This window comes from Tupaia chinensis, unplaced genomic scaffold, assembly GCF_000334495.1.
Source record: "Tupaia chinensis unplaced genomic scaffold, TupChi_1.0 Scaffold000264_1, whole genome shotgun sequence".
In the NCBI taxonomy this organism is placed as follows: domain Eukaryota; kingdom Metazoa; phylum Chordata; class Mammalia; order Scandentia; family Tupaiidae; genus Tupaia; species Tupaia belangeri.
The window spans coordinates 1,017,307-1,031,321 of NW_006159744.1; the positions used below are offsets into that span (position 1 = coordinate 1,017,307).

A 14,015-nucleotide genomic window follows, 5' to 3' on the forward strand; every position below is an offset into this window, starting at 1 on the left:
TCAGCCACACCCATTACCTACAAATCATACATACCCAATACCTACAAATCAACCTGGGAAACAAACCCCAGTCTTCCAAATGGCTTCCAGTATTGCAGAGCATTGTGCTACTGCTGTCTCTCACTACTGAGCCACGTCAAAAGACTGAATGAAACCACTAGCTTTCACATAGCATTTTTTTTTTATCATGACTCAGACATCATCTTCTACCTTGTTACTGTGTCCTCAAATTCCTAACCATAGAAAATTCAGGATGTTTTGGTAGAAGAGCAGTTCTTAAAGCCTTCAGTAACCTATGAGTCCTCTCTTCACTTTGTGTATCTCTGCATATTATGATTTTTATCTCTTTATTTCTGTAGTAATTTGGGGAAAAATTCAGAAGTAGAATTTTGCCAATGGTGTGTGTATCTTTTACTTTTTTCAAACTTCGACACAACCTGCCTATCTGATATATTTCCAAAAAACTTTTTTGTACCATTATAACTGTTAGTCATTACCACTTCTATATGAAGAAAAAACCCTGAAATAAATGAATATGAACCCTCAAATAAATGAATATGTCAGTTATTTCATCTGTTTTCATCCAGTTGTGTAAAACTGGTGAGTGTATAATTCATAAGCTAGATAGACTTTGATATAAATAATTTCACTTTAGAGTTCAGCCTCTGAGAAAACATAAACCACAATTACAGACTAGGTTATACTATCAATACATTAACAAGCAATGCTAAAATCTCATTGGCTCAAAAAAAAATCAAAGTTTAATTTTAGTTCAGGCTACATGTTCACATAGATTACCTGGGTCTGCTCTGTACTGTTGTCACTCAAGATCCTGGCTAATCAAGCACCACTATTTAGATTGCTGTTAATCATTTTGACAAAGAAAAAAGAAGAGAGTGTGGAAAATCACCCACTGGTTCTAGAAGTTTCAGTCTAGAAATTCAGTCTACATTTCCTTTTCTATAGATTATTGCTATAGGGTGCATATTATCACCAGAGAGAGAGAGAGAGAGAAATCATCTCCCCGCCCCCAGAGAGTTGGCCATGCCACAGTCCCTTCTCCTCCATTCTCCTCTTGGGATTTTGGACACACACACATGTACTTGGCATGAGTTTCAAGCTGCCAGGTGTGGGAATCTAACCATAGCTGGCCATGTGGGAGTCCAGCGCTTCAAACACTATGTCACCTGCTGGTTCCCATTGCCCACATTTTAATGACCATGCTAGTTTCACGGTCAGTCCATGAAGGTAGGGAAGTACTATTCCAAAATGGTCTGAAGGAGAAGCCAGAAGTAACTAATAAAAGCACTAGTGACTACCACACTGTCAGATATCAATTCCTTCTCTTTCTTATGAAAATCTGTAAGTCTTCCTCCTTGACCATCTTCATATCCTTCCATATTGAAATAATAGAAGTTATTCCTCCCGGTTAAGACTTAGCCTTTCTCCTCTCCTCCAGCCTGATGAATTTCTCCCTCTCTGTTATGTCTTCCACTGTTGTGTTTTCCTGTCCTGCCTCATCAGAATTCATGTTTGCTTTTCCATGTGAAAATATTAAAAATGTTTTCTTCACCCTTTACATGTTTACTTATTCCTAACCATCTCTTTGCCTTGCTCCTCTCCTTTACAGTCACATTTTTTTTAAAGAGGTGGAGACGTTCCCAGGCCATTTCCTCAACTCCCATTCAAGCCTCAACACTGGGTATGGTTTTATCTTCACCATTTTCATTTCTGTCACCAATGACCTCTTTGTTACCAACTTCCATGTACACATTTTTGTTCTCATGTTACTTGACTTTTGGCAGTTCTTCCCCCACTCTCCTTGGCTTCTGTATTACTACTTTACTGACTTTCTTCCTACTTCTTCAGGTGTTCTTTCTCAATCATTTCCAGTGAACCTCATCTCATATCTGTTCTTAACATGTTGATGTTTTAGGGCTCTTCCCAGAGGGTTTTTCTTCTCTCTTTTCTTCTTTTTAGCTTCTTTCCTTCTCACTCAACATTATTCTCACACAACATGGATAATCCCATCCATTCCTGTAACTTCGGTTATTATCTGTATACTGAAAGCTCCCAAGTAAGTGAAGAGCCAACACAATCTGAGTCATCTTGCCGAAGACACTGGCCTTTTGGCCCTTGTAGTACATATCACCTAATTTCTAGGCACCATGGACTTCATTTATGAGAAAACTGCCCTATGTTAAGTCAGAATTGAAAAAGAAAAGAAAACTATAATCTTTTACTAACATTTACTTAAACTGCAGTAAAATAAATACTGAACTATTTTTATTGGCTTAATTAATATCTCTCTTGGGCTATGAGTGGATAGGAAAACATTTTATTATTTGCCACTGTACTTCTGTAGTCTGACACAGCGACTTCACAATAAATATAGGTTTATTTTTTAATGTTGCAATTTCTTTTGATACCTCTCATCAAGATGTCACCATTCTCAAGCATCCTTTCTGGGGAGATCTGGTTTACCTGATTATATGTAGATGAATAGGCATGTAGAACCTACTAAAAGATACCATGTCTCATTAAACAGGACCATATGTTGTTGCTCAACTGAGAGAAAATACAAACCGCAATTGATCATTTTAATGGACTGAATTATGCTGCACTAGCAAGTAATCCTAAAATCTCAGTGGCTAAAAAAAAAAAATCAAGTTTATTTGCTTTGCTCATAGTACATTTCTATTGATTTTCTCTACCAACACAAGATGCATAAAAAGGGTTATGGAGTGAATTATGTCCACCAAAATTCTTACATTGAAGCCCAAATCCCCAATGTGACTATATTTAGAGATAAAGGGCCTTTAAATGAGGTCATAAGTTTGCATCCCTAATCCAATTGGACTGGTATCCTTCTAAGAAGAGAAAGAGACACAAAAGGTGCTATCACATACAGAAAAGGCCATGTGAGGACACAGCAAGAAGGCAGCCGTGTGCAGACCAAGGAGAGAGAGACTTCAGTAGAAACCAAATCTGTGAACTCCTTGATCTTAGACTTCCACCCTCTAAAACTGTAAGAAAATACATTTCTGCTGTTTAAGTCATCCAGTCATGGTATTTTGTTATGGCAATCCTTGCAAACTAATACAAGTAAAAATCAAGGAAGTCACTGGTGCCAATAATCACTGAAGCTGACCTGCTCCTGTACAGTTTCAAGGACCAATCAGAGGAGCAATTTTTATCCATTGCCAATTGATAAGAATGTGCTAAAGGCCATAGTAGGTGATCACTGTTCAGATGAGACCTTATTCCCGCAGTCACTCCTCCTGCTAATACCAGTCTTTTCTTGGGCAGAGTATTCAACCTGCCTGACCAAGAGATATAATAGAAGTCAAACAGAATCCAGCAGCAGGACACAAGAAGATATTAAGGAAAATACAGTCAAAGAGGAGCCAGACATGCCTCTTAGTTTTGAAATACTGCATTTCCTCAGTAGAAGGAAATGAGAATTACAGATGTGTTTAGCTTTTGGCAGAAGCCTACTCTATCCTTCTCCTGGTTTACTTTCTTGCTGGGCTTCCTCAGGCTTCCCCTGATTGCACAGCTCTACACTGAGTCACAGTCTTGGAGTATAACCTAGGAGATGCCCTTATCTGTCTCACCAACTCCATCCAGGTCTGGACTAATGAGTTAGTTTTTCTAGACTAGACTTAGCAAATTGCAACTCTGATTCAAAACCAAAAAATTCAATTCTGTTATTTAAAAAGCAACAAGTTATCACAGTTCCTATTTATTCTACTTCTGCATTTGTACAGAAACTATGAGAACTTTTTTGTGTGTATACTTTTATGTAAGACAGAAATATGATTTTAATTATCCTACAAGCCTAACAACACTATTGATACCCTGTCTTTAACAAGGTTGGCTATATTGAACAAGAAACAAACATTCTGACAAATCATTTTTTAAATCCTGTGGTAGACAGACAGTTGGTTTATTCTCACTAATAATAATTTAAAAAATGAAATATGCAATTACGATTTCCATTCCTCAGTTAGATAGAAAAAAAAATTCTAAATGTAAGTTCTGTCGACGTGGAGCCCAGACACAGAAATGGTGAGCAATAGCAGTTATCATGGAGATATTTCAGATTCAGCTACCATCTGACCCTGGTAAAACTCCAATTAACCTGAAAGGCATTGTTGCCCCTAAAGACAGACTCAGGAAGCCCCTAGACAGTGGCTCTGGGGGTAGGTTACCAGGGGAAACATTAAGGTTCTCTGATAAAATACAAAATGTGTCATCAAGCTACTGCTGGCACGTCTCTACCCTTGGGAAATCATCCTAGAATTGCTTCCTATCCCAATGGTTGCTGCCCCTGTCACCCCACTTGCTTCCTGTTTGCCTTCCCATTTTGGTCACAAAACCACATAACTGAGAGTCCCATTCTCCAGCCCATTTCCTAGCCCTTTTATAGACCTTCTGTTCCCAAGAGGTTGTCCAGTATGTCTTCCTGGTTTCACTGGTGGCTTGGGTTGTGTCCAGCCACTCACAATGAGTCCACTAGTGTCCAAAGTCAGTCACTGCCAGTGCCATATTTCCACAGCCTCCTCAACACAGTGTCTGTGCAGTAGCCATTCATCCCATGGCTCTTCCCCATCTCAGCTCTTCTGTGGGGAAACAGAGAGAAAGATGATGTTTTGTTATGATTTAGTTTTGTTTCTTTTGGTTTCTATCCCTGGCACTCTGCTCAGTGAGGAAGTGGTGTGAGACGCCTTTTCCCTCCTCCAGTCAACCTTACATTCCTGATTCACACCCTATTGCACTGTCTCAGGCACAACTACACAACACCTTCTAGCAGCGCCCTCCACCTTCTACCAAAGAACTTAGTCACTTCTGCCCTGAGTCCTGTTTGAAAAATTAGTGTGAGACTCATGTTTCCTTTCCAGTTTTGCCTACATCAGTGACTTTCCATTTCTCTAAAGGTTTTCTAAACTCTCTTGCACTTAAACCCATGCCGTAAAGTTGTAAGCCATTAAAGCAAAGCAAAACAAATAAACAAAACAGCTTCAGGGAACAGCTTTTTAAAATCCTAAAGGATGAAGGCAAGGCCAGTTTCCAGAATGGCTCTGTGGAGAAGATCTGACATCTCAAAGCATATACACACTGTCACCCCACTCAAAGAGAGGCATCCTAGAATAGCTCTTCTCTCTGCTGCTGGTTCTCCCAGCAGTGCCTCCCCTGCAATGCTGCCTGCTGCCTTGCTTCGGTGCGACCTTGGAGGTCTCTGCCTCTTCCCTCAGAGGCACCCACTTCAGGTTGCCCTCTCAGCGTGACTGAGGTGGTTGGCTGTCACTCATTCACCCCATGCATCCAAGAGTGTGATTATAAGGCAGTTCTCTCTTTGAATAAATAATGTAGATCTGCTGCTTTCTGAATTTGCCCCATGGAGGTCAGTTCCAGAAACACTGGAATTTTATTTTATTCTCTCTGCAAAGTCTCTTTTCTCAGATGTGTGCAATAACCACTGTTTATCATCCCTCTAAGTGAAGGAAAGAAAGCAAAATAAATAAATAAAAAGTAACACACATCTTGAATCTGAAGCCAAGAAGTGTAGTAGGTGCTTGTACATGCATTTTTATTTTTGCAAAAACTGAGTCTCTGATTTGAGCACTGTGTGATTCCAAAATCCAGATTCTTCCCAGTATATCATGCTGCCATGCACCACACAGGGCTGGTGTCCTTTTAGGAAAGAGAGGAAGAATAAAGCATGAGATGAATGGCTGTTTGAATTGTGTCTGACTCCTCAGGCTGTTCCAATCTCTCACTGACTTGGCCTTACCAATCTTATTCATTTATCTTATACCTATATAATGTGGTCTGAGGGATCAAAGATGTCTCTCTTATTTTTATGACAATGCCTAAAAATTTTGCCTCATGCTCCTAACCCCTAACTTTTAGGATAAACAATTTATAGCTCTTAAAAATTTCCAATTATGAGACCGGCAGTTAGCATAATGGCTATGTCGCTAGACTCCCAGGCAGTCGACCATGGTTCAATTCCCAGACCTGATGGCTTAAACTCATGCCGGGTTCGTGTGCATGCCGTGTCCAAGATCCCGAGAGAAGAATGGAGGAGAAGGAATTGCGGCGTGGCCATCCCTCCTGGGGGGGTGATTTCTTGCTTTCTTTTTCTTTTTTTTTTTTTGAGAGGTTTTCGCTATAGGGTGCGTGCGCTCGCCAGACAGAGAGAGACATAGAGACAGAAAGCGAGAAATCACCCCCCAGAGGGGATGGTCACGCCGCAATCCCTTCTCCTTCATTCTCCTCTTGGGATCTTGGGCACGCGCGCACGCACACGCGCCCGGCATGAGTTCTAGGCCACCGGGTCCAGGACGCGAACCACGGTCAACTACGTGGGAGTCCAGCGACATAGCCATTACGCTAACTACTGGTTCCCGATTTCTTGCTTTCTGTCTCTCTGTCTCTCTCTGTTTTCCTGGCAAGTGCATGCGCCCTATAGCAAAAACTCTCAAAAAAAAAAATCCATTTAAAATTAAATTGCTACATAGATGCCTGGATATATTGTAGTTGTTGACAGCAGACAGAAACTTCTGGTAGATAAACTAATTAAATATTTATTTCATTTACTAGTTAACAGAGTCAACCTCAGGAACAGGGCCCTGGATAGCTTCATTCTGGAGAGGGGAAGAGGAAGACAAAGAGGAAAGCACTAAAAGGGGGTGGCCAAATTTAGGGAGGACTGTCAAAAAGCAGCACAAACCCAATTAGTAAATGAAAAGTAGAGGTAAAACCTTCAGGGCAGGATGAAAAGGTAGGAAGAGAAATAAAACAGGAAGGTACTAAACTCAGTCTTCGCCTAAGGAACAACTCCAACTAAACTGAATGGGGGTGGGGGGGAGCTAGAATGAATAAGAGAAGCTAGTAAAAGACAAGAAACCTTATCCAGAATGGCATCCTGAGTTCATGTCTATCATAGAACATGTGCCATTCTCTGTTAAAATTATGCTTACTTGCCTGTACCCTCCTATAGATCATGAGTTTTTAGAAGACAGGGACTCTACGTAAGACCAGAGCCTCGCACACTATCAGACACACAGCAAAGGTTCAATTTATGCTTAATGGATCGATGAATGAAATCAATTTCCTTTCTTTTGTTTCACAAACATAAAAGCTTTACTATGAAGTCCCAAATGTACTTCCTAAATGATGGTTCTTCAGCAGCATACCCAGGGTTCTTAGAAGTGCTAGGGCCCTTGAAAAGTTTAACATTTAAAGAAGTACAAATAGGGGCCAGCAGGTGGTGTGGTGGTTAAGGTGCTGGAATCCCACATGGCCTACCGTGGTTCGAGTCCTGGACTTGGCAGCTTGCTTTCTCGCTTCTCTCTCTCTCTCTCTCTCTTTCTCTCTCTCTCTCTTATATCAAATTGAAGAAACATAACAAATAAATAAAATTAAATAAATAAATGAAGTACAAATGCCTTTACTTAGAACTGTGGCAATTATGTCCCAAGGCTAACAAATATCATCTGGGTAAAATAATAATAGTAAATTTCTATTTGTAATAGGCATTTTATTTATTTTAAGGGTCTTTATTTATGTGTAAGCATGCTTCTTTACATATTCTATTCTTATATAAACCATTTAAATCAAACCGTATCTGGGCTTCTATTACAATACACTTCAATATATGCAAGACAGATTTAGATGAAATATAGCAAATGTTTCTAAAACAGTTTCTCTAAATATGTTATATATTTTATACTTAATTTAATTTCCTTCTGTGTACTGAGGGAAATGCATCGGTTTTTGTTTGTTTGTTTGTTTGTTTTTCCTTTCTTCTCTTCTCAAGCATCTCTTTCCTCATTATCAAAGTATCCATACTGGATTATTTTTAAAAGGCAGTACTTAATATTCAATCAAATAATAATAAGAACATGTTTCTTCCCAGTGGTTTAATAATAATTCTTGCATCACCAACCCTGAATATTCATGTTATGGAAATGTGCCCTACTTCTATAGATTTCATCACTGTCGGCTGGTGCCATAGCAGAACACAGGGACAGTTAGTCTTAATACATTCAAGATTTCAGCAATTACTAAAATGTCTTCTCTGACTTACCATCAATAATTCAACTTTTGAGGAATGTAATACTGAGACACAGAAGGCTGACCAATAAATACTGCTAGGTTTTTCTGGAAACGAGCACCTAGCTGCATAAAACTAATTGAAGTCTTGATTCAGCTGTATCTGCATGACATAAAGACAACTGATCAGTGGGGGAAGCCAGTATTTTTTGTCTTTGGATAAATCAATTATACAATATTTATTCCACCTCCTGTCCCACTTTCAGTTTGAATAGTTTGTCAACGGTCTAATTTTTACCACCCATCTTCCTCTAAACACGTATATCATGCTTTAACCTCAGTTTTAGTGATGTGACTCTTATCTAGTCACTAACCTCTCCAGAATTCTGCTTCTTCATCTGCAAAATGAGGACACTGGGGGTCAAGAAAATGTTTCTGTAAGGGACAAATAACAAATACTTTAGACCTTGAGAAACATACCACTTCTGTCCCAATTACCCAACTGCCGCTCTAATGGAAAAGTAGCCATTGATAATATGTAAACAAATAGCATTTCATGTTCTAATAAAACATTATTTACAAAAACAGGTGGGCAGTGGGACAGATTTGGCTGTGTGTAGGAGTTTGACAACTAGTCTCAAATCTTTTCAAATCTGTGATTCTCAGTTAAATACATAAAAAGCACCTGAAAATGACTAGGACTAATGAGCCAGCCCATCAAGACTGTTAATGACCTAGAATTAAAGGAACATAGACATGCCTCATCATAATATCTCTGAAAAATATCAACTAGGCCTAAGTAAACCTAGTGGACTGAACAGACCGAACAAAAGAAAGTGACAAAGGACACTCGATTCTGGTCAGTCAGTATAATGTTCTGGGGGCTCCAGCATACATAGGATACTATGAAATCCAGGTCAAGTTTACAAGTTGTTTGAGAAGATGCACATCCGTTTGCAAAAATGATAGGATTTCACTCCAAGTTTTGTTACTTTTGATGACACTGTAGGAAATGATCAGCCTCTGAAACAATATATTTGGTTGCATTGCAGCTTCAAACTTCAGGAAAAGGAAAATCATTTTACATGTCCAAGTAGGGTACCTATGCACTGAGTAGCTCAAATGGAGAAAACTCCTAAAATGAAGGTCATACGTTAATTGTTTGAGAAGGTCTATGTAGGTCTGCAGTTTCATTCTGTTCCACAACTATGAACTACACACACACACAGTGATCATGGCTAGAGGATGCTAATCTATCGAGACCTAGTGGGCTAGATGCCGAACATGATTCTGTTACATTTGAAACAAGTGTAAAATGCTTATGGGGTATTACAATTGCCAATATACACGTCCACAGTGACAAAGAATCTCAGGATAAGAAAAAGAATGACTGAATTCACTTGGTTTACAGCAGGGTTTCTCAACCTCAGAATTACTGGCATTCAACTGTATAATTCTTTTTGGGGATAGGGAGCTCCTAAACATTGTAGAATATTTAGCAGCATTGCTGAGTCCCACTACATGGAGTAATACTAGTTCCATTTCCTCTTCCTTGAGTCTTGACAAATAAAAATGCCCCCCTAGTTTGCCAGATGTCCTGGGGCATGTGGGGGAGGGGGTGGAGGGTTCCCACGTAGTCAAGAATCTCTGCATTTTAGAAACTTAAGATATTCATTTGGCCAATCATTGCCCACCTCAGGATCAAGTAAGACTCCAGACCAAATCTGATCATCTCAAATATTTTATTACAATGACTTCCCAGGTCACTGTAATTCTAACTAATCACATAAACTACTAGAAGAAAGGAGAAGGAATATTATCTGAAGAAAGAATATTGCTGTCTTGGTCCTTTGTCCTATATATTAGGTTGTTGAGAAAGTCATGACATGTTTTTCTACACAAAAATGCATCATGACTTTCCCAACAATAGTTTCTAACTCTTGTCCAATGGTAGTGTTTTAATTTCTAAATTATACACACAGGGAAATCAGACCTGACTTACTATGTATCTCATTTAACTCCTATATTATTGTTATTACTTGCCTCTTTTACTGATGAAAGATCTACAGAGCCTTAGACTATAGCTCAAAGGCCTAGCACTGAGTCAGCCTGTATGAATTTATGCTCTTAAAGCCCCTGTTGTTCTAGGACCTGGGTCCCTTTTTATTCCTACCTTACCTAAATTACTTTCTAGCTTCCAGTTTTCTTAGTGAGTACTGTCCACATTCTAAGTCACATTTCTGGGGTCCTACTATCTGTTACACTCTTCCCAGTGGACCATATTCCATTTGTTGAAACTTCACTGGGTCATGTCCTCCTGATATCTTTTTCCATCTGCCCTTGTGGGTGTAACCTCATGCTTCTCTACACATCTCTCTGTTTCAGTTATCCCTCTTATGCATTATTGGGTTATCTCATTGTTGGGTTCTGGTCATGAAATCAATCATCTACTTACTCATTTTAAAGGAACAGTAATCACAGAGTAGAGAGGAGAGGGGCATTCCAGTGGTTACTTCAAAGCCATCTCTCCTTGAAAAGCTTATAGTGTAACCTGACAACCGGAACCCTGATTATTAAAAGAAAAACCATCACAGGATATGCTTTTATGCTGTGTTACTATAATATAAAGCTTTCTAACATTCTGAGTCATGCAGGAATTTTTACTGCTTTCTTATATTTTAAGTAGGAAAAGCAAAACCAAAAAGATGTCACTTCTGTGATGTGAGCCATGAATGGCTCTTCTCTGCATACAAAAGACCGAAAACAAGAACAAATAACAGTAAATAATGAGTTGAACCTAAACATGAGATTAATTTTAAATCTTGCACAAAATCATGCTTGACTTCAATCTGAGGAGCACTTTGTCATGTTTAATTACAAATAGGGTATCTCTCTATCTATCTGTCTCTATCTATCATCTATCAATCTATCTCCTTTCAATAGTCATATACTACCCAGGAAGGTTTGTTTACACATAAAAGTGACCAAGAAAAGTTGATATAAACAAACAAAAAAATTTTACTTTTAAGAGAGGGTCTTAATGTATTGCAGTCTTTCTGCCTTAGCCTCCCAAGTAGCTGGGGATCATAGCACCACATCTGGGTCTTTTTTTTTTTTTTTTTCCTAAAGTAGGCTGGGGATCAACTCCAGGCCTCCCATGTGATCTCAACCCACTGAGCAGCAGCATCTATCAGCACATGCTACCATGGCTGCACCACCAAAAACTTATTTTTATTTCACCTCTGAGGTAAGGTCAAGGAAAACATCTGTTTGCTTGACTTGTGCTGTTTATAATGAGCACCAATGAAAAATACCTGAAATATAAACATCCCAAACTACGTGGCCCTAACTATAAGGTATTTAAAAACTCTAAAGACTGGAGTGAGAAGAGCTTTGATAAGGATTCTGGATAGAGCTGAGGGACCTAATTTAGAAGCAGAGACAGGGTAGCATACAGCTAAAAGTTAAGAGATTGCTAAAAGACTCAAAGGAGAAAGGGCAGAACCTTATAGGTATTTGAATACTTACAATGCACCAGGCATTTGTGATGAGTGATGAACATGTACTTGTGTGTGTGTGTGTGTGTGTGTGTGTGTGCAGACACTAGAAACTTATTATTCATTTACTCAATAAACATTTGTTTTACTTGTGGTAAACAGGAAACAGAACATAAAATTTACCCTTTTAATCATTTCCACCTGTACAGTTCAGTAGTGTTGAGTATATTCACTTTGCTGTATAACATAGCTCCAGAACTTTTCAATTTGTAAAATTGAAACTTTATCAATGAAATAACTCATTTCTCTGTCTCTCTGTCTCTGTCTCTCTCTCCCCCTGAATATGCATTTTTTATCTAATCCCTATAACATACCTGTGACATAGTGTAAGTATTTCCATTTCACACAGAACTAAATGAGATTGATTTAAAAAAAAAAATCTCCCAAGGGGGCCATCATGGTAGCTAAGTGGTGGCATGGTGGTTAAGGTACTGAATTCCTACATGGCTGACCATGGTTTGAATCCCAGACCTAATAGCTTTAAAATCACAGCAGGTGCATGTGCATGTTTGCCTAAAATCCCAAGAGGAGAATGAAGGAGGGGGATTGCAGCATAGCCATCCCCCCTAAGGGGAAATTTCTCATTTCTTTCTCCGTCTCTCTCTCTCCTATAAGTGCACTGGCCCTATGGGGGAAAAAAAATTCCCAAAGTCTTGTCATTACTAAAGAAGTGCATGTGCTATGGATCATGAAGGGAGTAAACTATCAGAAAACAATAGCTTTAGGAGAGGTTGCAAGAGTTTTGTTTTGCTTTTCAGCAGGAGTTGGGTTTTATGGGCTATTCATGGAACAAGAGCCATTGTCTCTAATATGTATCATATAGCATCTGATAATTTCTCTACTTTTAAGTAATTCTCCTTCCTAAAACTATGGTCTCTACTGTCTGGAATGATGTAGAGGAAAATGGCTATCAGATTGGAACATCAGAAAAATGGTGATGGGGCTGGGCTCTAATGTCCACTTTGGGGCATGTGAAATATAATGAACATGAATCTTTAGGTGTGGGGCTTTGGCTCAAGTTTGACATCTTGCTTAGAATTGTTCATGGGGGAAAAAAGGAACTAGATTGTGTCTTCATAATCCAGGAAAGCGGACCTGTTGGGTTGACACTGATGAAGCAAGTAGAGATTGAGATGATAAATTTTTGGCATATTTTCAGCATGACAGGGAGAAAAAGAAGTGAAAAAACAAGCTCCATCTCTGGTCCCCAACCTAGAAAAGCTCCCTGTTGACTGAGACCTTATAAATAGCTTTTTCCTGCTGAGATATATTCTGGCAATAGATAAGACCACACATGGAGTTCTACAAAGTAGTTGTTTAAGGAAGGCACCGGGGGTGGCAGATGCACTAGGAACGATGAATCAGGAGTGGAAACCATTAATTGTTGTGAAATAATACATTTTATTTGTCAAGCCCTATGTGAGGTACTTTATATATGTTTTGCCAAAAACTCAAATATATTTTTGTGGTAGGCATTATTATTTTATAAACAGTATTTCAGAAATGTAAAGAATTTACCATAGGTTATTGGATTGGTGATTAAACTCCTCTCTTAGCTTCAAATCCACTTATCTATTTTTTACTTTTCAATAGTGGCACTGGGCAGCTACAAGCCCTGTTTCTCTTTGTCAGTGTTCAACTTTCTCAGCCAAGTACCAGAGGCGACTGCAAGTAGGAGATGGAAATCATTCCTTTCTTTGTACTTTTATTCTTGTTTTCCTTCCTGTCTACTAGCTTCCTTTTCCAATGAACATCGCCCAGTGATGCTTTTTCATGTCTGCAGCAGCATGTTCTTCCAATAGTAGCAGTGGAGTCCAGTCTGTAGAATTTCTCAACGCTCAGTCAACGCCAATTGCTGGCACCCCTGCTTTCCAGGTCTGGGTCCCAGCCCCATGTGATAACCCGCTCCCTCTGAGCTCAGGGACACAGCAGCATCTGGATATTCACTTCTCCTCCAAAGTCTGAGTTTCAGCTCTCGGGGGGTCTGGGCTCCCAGCTCTGCTGGGACTCCTGACTTCAGTCTCATCTGTAGGTGAGGCTCCTGACTTCAGTCTCACCTACTGGAATTTCTAATTTCTCTTCTTTTAAATGCTGAGAGGACTTAATCAATCAATAAATTGTCCGCTCTTGCCAAGAATAGACCATATCTTATATTTCTTTTATGCTCCCTTTTGTGTCCAGTTCAATCTTTGCATTAATTGCTGGCTTAGATTCTATTTCAAAGGAGATGCACCCTCCCCAAGCCAAGACATTCCAGCCTGCCCATGGACCTTGCCCATCATCATCAACCAACATGTATTTATTGATCTGTTCAGTCATACAGAGATCTCTATTAGGAAGAGGGGGCAATGAATAGAAAAGGTACAAATAAATAAATAGTTCTATAAGGTATGA

General features: G+C 39.3%; 1 long non-coding RNA gene across 1 annotated transcript in view; it reads right to left on the reverse strand.

Moving 5' to 3' along the window:
* Positions 1 to 4,010: 4,010 nt before the first annotated feature.
* Positions 4,011 to 14,015, reverse strand: part of LOC114007964 (uncharacterized) — a 37,397-nt gene continuing 27,392 nt past the window's right edge. Inside the window, exons 2-3 of the long non-coding RNA XR_003549536.1 lie at positions 8,439 to 8,499; positions 4,011 to 4,625 (exon numbers count right to left, since the gene is read on the reverse strand). This is a non-coding gene — a long non-coding RNA (uncharacterized LOC114007964). The remainder of the gene's footprint in view (positions 4,626 to 8,438; positions 8,500 to 14,015) is intronic.